Below are 6,181 nucleotides of genomic sequence, written 5' to 3'. Positions count from 1 at the left end.
AATCTCAGTTTGTAGTAAATGCATTCTATGCGTGCCCAAATACTCTTGCAGCAAAAAGGATCATATTACATCATTGCATTAAACTGACACAAATATTTGAGCATCTTTGTGCAAATCCATAATATTTCAAAGATGCAAAAATGAAAGGAAATTTAGAACAACATTTTTACATCAAAATTAAATTAGCAAATCTATATGTCATCATCTTCTTGAATAGAGAGAAAAAATATAAACTGTGTGATAATACAATAAAAGTGATGACAAAACTAAATGGTATCAAACCAATTCATACATATGACATGTTGTATAATAGTCAATGTTTCTCATAGAATCTGTTAACTCAAAATAAAGTTATAGTCATCTGACAATAATTTCTTTAGTAAAACAACAAATGTAATTTTGCAAATGATACCACTAGAAAGTTGGTAACTTACAAGATTCTGCTTCAATGCATTTTCCCTTCCTCCACGCATCAAGTTCAAACTTCTCCTTGATCAAGGGGTGTGAGAAATTCATATATTGTGCATAACGGTGAAAAGACCCAAAGCATATCTCAACTGCTTCATTCACTTTCCCATCCATATCAATTTTCCACAATGCTGTGAGATCCCGCTGCAACACAATATCATCATCCAAGAATAGAATTTTGTGCAATTTTATGTACATCTCAGGCAAGTAAAAACTTAAATGGTTCAGGCGAAAAAAGGAGACACTGAGGAGAAGGGAGAGGTTGCGAACTAACTCAGAGAAGACCCGCATCTACTTTGAGCACTATAGATTGAGACGACGCGCGTATGAGATGTAGGCAGAGGCAACGACGGCGTGGTCTCCACCTACTTCAGTATCAGCTCCGCTCGCGTGTTTAAGAGGTTTGATCGGAGGGTCAACATCGATCTACATGAAAAATAGAGGCTAGGTTAGTACATATCAGAGATCGAAGATGACGAATTCTACTCAATATCAGCCACCACCGGTACTATGGTGGTGGAAGGGAGGAGGATAAAGAATGCCATAGGAAAGATGCCAATGATGAGGAGGAAGAAGTTCCACATCGTAGAATTACGCTTGGATCTTCAATTAGAGATCACCATTTTGGCTAGGGTTTGAGGATCAACTTGCGGAGAGAAATAAAACCAGTGAGAGAGAAGAAGAGATCCTCCCTAGTCGCTACGGAGAGGGAAGAAGAGATCCTCCCTGTTCGTGGCTCCCTGCTCGCGGCGGAGAGGGAAGAAGCTACGAAGAGAAAAGGTAGGGATTTGAAGAGAAAAGGAACGACGGCAAGGAAAGAGGAGTCTAGGTAATAAATAGGTTGGTTTAAATTGTAATGACATTTATAAATTTTGTCATGATAGGTGATCTAATAAAATAATTTTTTTATAAATAATCTGTTTTTACTAAGTGTCATTAAAAAATATTTATATTGACATTTAAAATTAACTGTCACTAAGAAAATGTCATAATAGGCCTTATTTCTAGTAGTGGTTGGATGACTTAGATCTGAATGAAGGAGGAAGATTTCTTTTGATCTGGATCAACGACTCATATTAATTCTGCTTGATCTCCATCATTTGACCTCCAAATAAAGTCAAATTTGGAGGAGGAGCGTCTTTTGCGGAGGAGTCGCGAAGGAGGAGTCGGAGATAGGTTTTTGTTCGTTTGAAGAGTCACAGAGAAATGGGTTTTAGGTTTTTTTCATGAAGTTAAAAAACTGTTGTGTTTTTAGGATTCAACAACATTCAATAGACAACAGTTTAATAAAACTGTTGTATATTATCACATAAGCAACACTAAAAGACAATAGTTTTTTAAAACCGTTGTCTTTGACACACATTAGACAACAGTGTTTTGAAAAACTGTTGTTATTTACAAAACATTATGGTGAACAACAACAGTTTTCAATAAAACTGTTGTTAAATGGAAAAAGACAACAATTTCTTGAAAAACTGTTGTCTATTAGGTGTGGTAAAATCCAGAAATTCTTGTAGTGTGTCCTTAGTCAAAATGGGAGACCCATTGCTTTCTTTAGTGAAATGTTGAATCGTTCTCCCCGTAATTATTCTACCTATGAAAAGGAATTCTTTGCCATTGTCCAAACCTTGGATCATTGGCAACATTATCTCCTCCATAAGGAATTTGTCTTTTTCTCGAATCACAAAGCCTTGAAGTATTTGAATACTCAACACAAATTGAAACCTCGTCTAAATGGGTTGAGTTTCTACAAGCCTTCAACTTCCTTATCAAGCACAAATCTGGTGCTCTTAATCGAGTGGCGGATGCTCTTAGCCGACGACATACTCTCTTGTCTACTTTACAACTAAAGGTAATTGCATTTGAGATAGTCAAAGATCTCTACAAAAAATGATCCCTATTTTGGTCATATTTGGGAAGAATGCATAAAAGCTCCATTCAAACTCTTCTTGATTCACAATGGATTTCTCTTCAAAGAAAAATATCTATGTATTTCTGATTGTTCGCTACGACTTATCATCATCTGTGAAGCTCATAATGAAGGGTTGGCAGGATATTTTGGTAGAGACAAAACTCTTACACTCATTCAAGAGAATTTTTATTGGCTACGCATGGACTGGGATATCAAAACATATATTGACATGTGTCGAATTTGTCATATTGCCAAGAGTCATGGTCAGAATACGGGCTTGTACACTCCACTACCAGTACCAACAAGTCCTTGGGAAGATTTAAGCATGGATTTTGTGATTGGATTACCACGCACTCAAAGGAACAAAGATTCAGTTATGGTGGTAGTTGATAGATTCTCTAAAATGACCCATTTCATTCCTTGCACCAAAACGTTAGATGCTACACATGTAGTCGATCTTTATTTCAAAGACTTCATGGAATTCCCAAAACCATTACTTCTAACCAAGATCCTAAATTTATGAGTCATTTTTGGCGCACCTTATGGAGAAAATTGGGAACACAACTCCAATTCAGTTCCTCTCACCATCCCCAAACAGACGGATAAACGGAAGTAGTGAACCGGAGCTTGGGAAATCTTCTTAGAAGTTTGGTTGGTAAAAATTCCTGCCAATGGGATGCAATTTTAGCTCAAGCCGAGTTTGCTTATAATCGATCTCTCAGCCAAACAACAGGGCGAAGTCCCTTCGAGGTTGTATATGGAATTAATCCCCTCACTCCATTGGATTTGGCCCCCATTCCAGCCTCTCGTCATCTAAGTGAAGATGGAGAAGAGTATGCACAATCCATCAAAAAGTTGCATGAGCAAGTTCGGCAAGAAATTATTAAACAAAATGAGAAGTATCAGAAAAATGCGAACAAACACAGAAAACAAGTAAGTTTCAAGGGAGGAGAATTGGTATGGATTCACTTAAGAAAGGAGTGTTTCCCCCGTGGTCAACATGGAAAGTTACAACCTAGAGTTGATGATCCTTTTAGGATCTTAAAGAAGATTGGCAATAATGCTTATGAAATTGATTTGTCGAGCAAGTATGGTGTTTCTACAACCTTCAATGTCACTGACCTCTCTCCTTATCCTGGTGATGAACCTCCTTTTGATTCGAGGACGAATCTTTTCCAACCGAGGGAGACTGACGCCAAAAATTCTACTTGGGAAAATCCAACTACTCGAGGGGCGAGCCTTCTTTAATGCCACTGCATGCTCTTTTTGGGCAAACTCTATTCTTGAGTCTTAGAAAATATAACTCACTTAATGAAGTCTTAGGAACTCTAAGGGTCATTTAAAATAGTTTGACTCACCTTGGCAAGTGCTCCAAGTTTCCCCTATAAAATGTTATCATTTGTATTGTTGAGGGGAGTTTTTGGATGATAAAAATATTGTGTGTTTTTAAGCTTTTGAAGAGTGATCTTCTGATTATCCTCTAAACTCTTCGGTGGATTTCGTTGAGTGTGAGTTGAGAGTTCGCCTTGTGTTCCCTCCTATTTCTCCGATACTTTCCGGTGTCAATCAGTGTTCAATTTATTGCATCACAACATTATTTTAAGTCATAAGAGACTCAAGACCCACGAGACCCTATTAAATAGCTCATTATGAGGTCTATTTAACTACAAATTTTTATTTATATTATAATCAATTTTGATATTATAATCTACTAATTTCTAATTATATTACCTTTTCTTAGGAACAATTCGTCGCTATTGATATATTCTATATATCAACACCATCATATATCTAAAATATTATCCAGGTACCAAAATTAGTTATATATTTATGTTTTTAGTATATTGTTTTTATTATTAATTTTTGAATCAATTTGCCTCGAATGATTTTGGATAGTTTATTTCGATACTTGTGATATTTTATATAGATTTGAATAGTTGTAGAATATTACCCAGGTATCAAAATTAGTTATATATTTATGTTTTTAGTGTATTGCTTTTATTATTAATTTTTAAATCAATTTGCCTCAAATGATTTTGGATAGTTTATTTCGATACTTGTGATATTTTATATAGATTTGAATAGTTGATTGGGATATTTTTGTATAGCAATTTATTTATGATAGTTATAATTTTGTGAATGGATCATTGATTGTATTATTTATATTATACCCTAAGAATATTCACATATCTCTACACTAATATGATATTATCCACTTTGGGTCCAAGCTCTCATGATTTTGCTCTTGGACTCTATTCAAAAGGCCTCATCTCAATGAAGATATCATACATCCTTTTAAACCTATGATTTTTCCTATTTTTTCAATGTGAGACTTTGATTGAATTCTAACAATGTGTATGGATTGTAATGAGTTTGTGAATGTATAGTCGATTGGATTAGTTGTTTGTGTATGTATTGTGAATATTTATCTACAGTGTAATGACATATATACAGAGTTTGTATGGATGATTGGTGATATGAAAAATATAAACAAATTAATTGCAAATATCATAGAAGAATCTATAATTTTAAATATTAGCGACGGAATTAAAGATTCTATCGATAATTATCGTGAATTGAATAGTATTTCATTTACAATAATTACCAACAGAATCATAAATTCTGTCGGTAAAAATCATAATAGAAACATGTTTTTTATTTACTATCTAGTGACGTAATCAACATTTCTATCGCTAATTACCAATAGAATTTATGATTGTTGTCATGATTAATGACGAAAATATTAATTTTGACTCTATAAGTAGTGACGGAAATATAAATTCCGTCATTACATTTAGCCGTAGAGTTATATTCCATTGTTAATCATGATGATGAAATCGTAAATTACGCCGCCAAAATCCTCTATGACCCAATATATTCCAACAATCGTACGTTCGTCGTAATTTCATCACTAAACTCAAATAACGACAGAAATATCGATCATTAATATAGAGTGTTTTAGATTAAGAAATATACCTATCACAACACTCAAAACATCATTATACTGACCCACTATAGCAAATGATTCACGATATTTATAGTCTGCCATAAATTTATGATCGTATCTATCGCAACCCTCGAGCATGTCACACGTCTTCATGACCAATCGATAAATTAAACTAGGTAAGAAATTAAAAAAAAAAACAAGAGGTCAAGATGTGATAAAAGATGAATACGCTCACCCTCAGCACCCCCACCAATTTGTCCCAAGATCATTATGGAGGAGGTAAATTAAGATGACTGAGCAGACAAGTGGTAGATGAGGTGAGTTTGCACGAATTACTGAAATTTACGTCCCGTTAGACTAAAGATTTGATCTCAATACTTCATGTGATAATTAACGCCACAAAGCCAACTCAATTGTCTGCTATTTGCGATCCATTGCCTTGATCATCGGCTGAAAGCTAGTCCACGATAATATATCATTTACCAACTCAGTTAAGTATGTGAGATAAACCTAAGAGGTCCCCTCGGATGGCTCTAATGGTTAGCACATGAGGTGTTGTCACCATGAAATCTGGGGTCCGAATCTCAATAAAGTCAAGGTAAATGTCTTCCTTATATGTTAGTCACTATTTCTAAAACTAGTAGTCACTTATGATTTATCTCCTCCGTATTAACCCTCGGACAAATTGACGAAAATATGAGGAACTAACGTATTCACTTTTTACCACCGTTACATAAACCCAATAGGCCAAGATGCTCTCTGGATAAATGGTGGATACATAAGTCAAATCATCTACCAATTAACCAATGGCAGTCCCGTAATTTTCTTGGATTCGCCATCAAAATATCATATCA

General features: G+C 34.9%; 1 long non-coding RNA gene across 1 annotated transcript; it reads right to left on the bottom strand.

The window, feature by feature from the left end:
• Window positions 1–434: 434 nt before the first annotated feature.
• On the bottom strand, window positions 435–772 carry LOC122049171. The gene is made up of 2 exons (XR_006130865.1): window positions 743–772; window positions 435–612 (listed from the first exon to the last, which is right to left on the bottom strand). It is a non-coding gene; the product is annotated as an uncharacterized LOC122049171 (long non-coding RNA).
• Between the last annotated feature and the right edge of the window lie 5,409 nt (window positions 773–6,181).

Source organism: Zingiber officinale, chromosome 2B (genome assembly GCF_018446385.1).
Source record: "Zingiber officinale cultivar Zhangliang chromosome 2B, Zo_v1.1, whole genome shotgun sequence".
NCBI lineage: Eukaryota > Viridiplantae > Streptophyta > Magnoliopsida > Zingiberales > Zingiberaceae > Zingiber > Zingiber officinale.
Note: the sequence above shows the minus strand (reverse complement) of the source record. Positions and strands in the feature narration are given on the sequence as shown.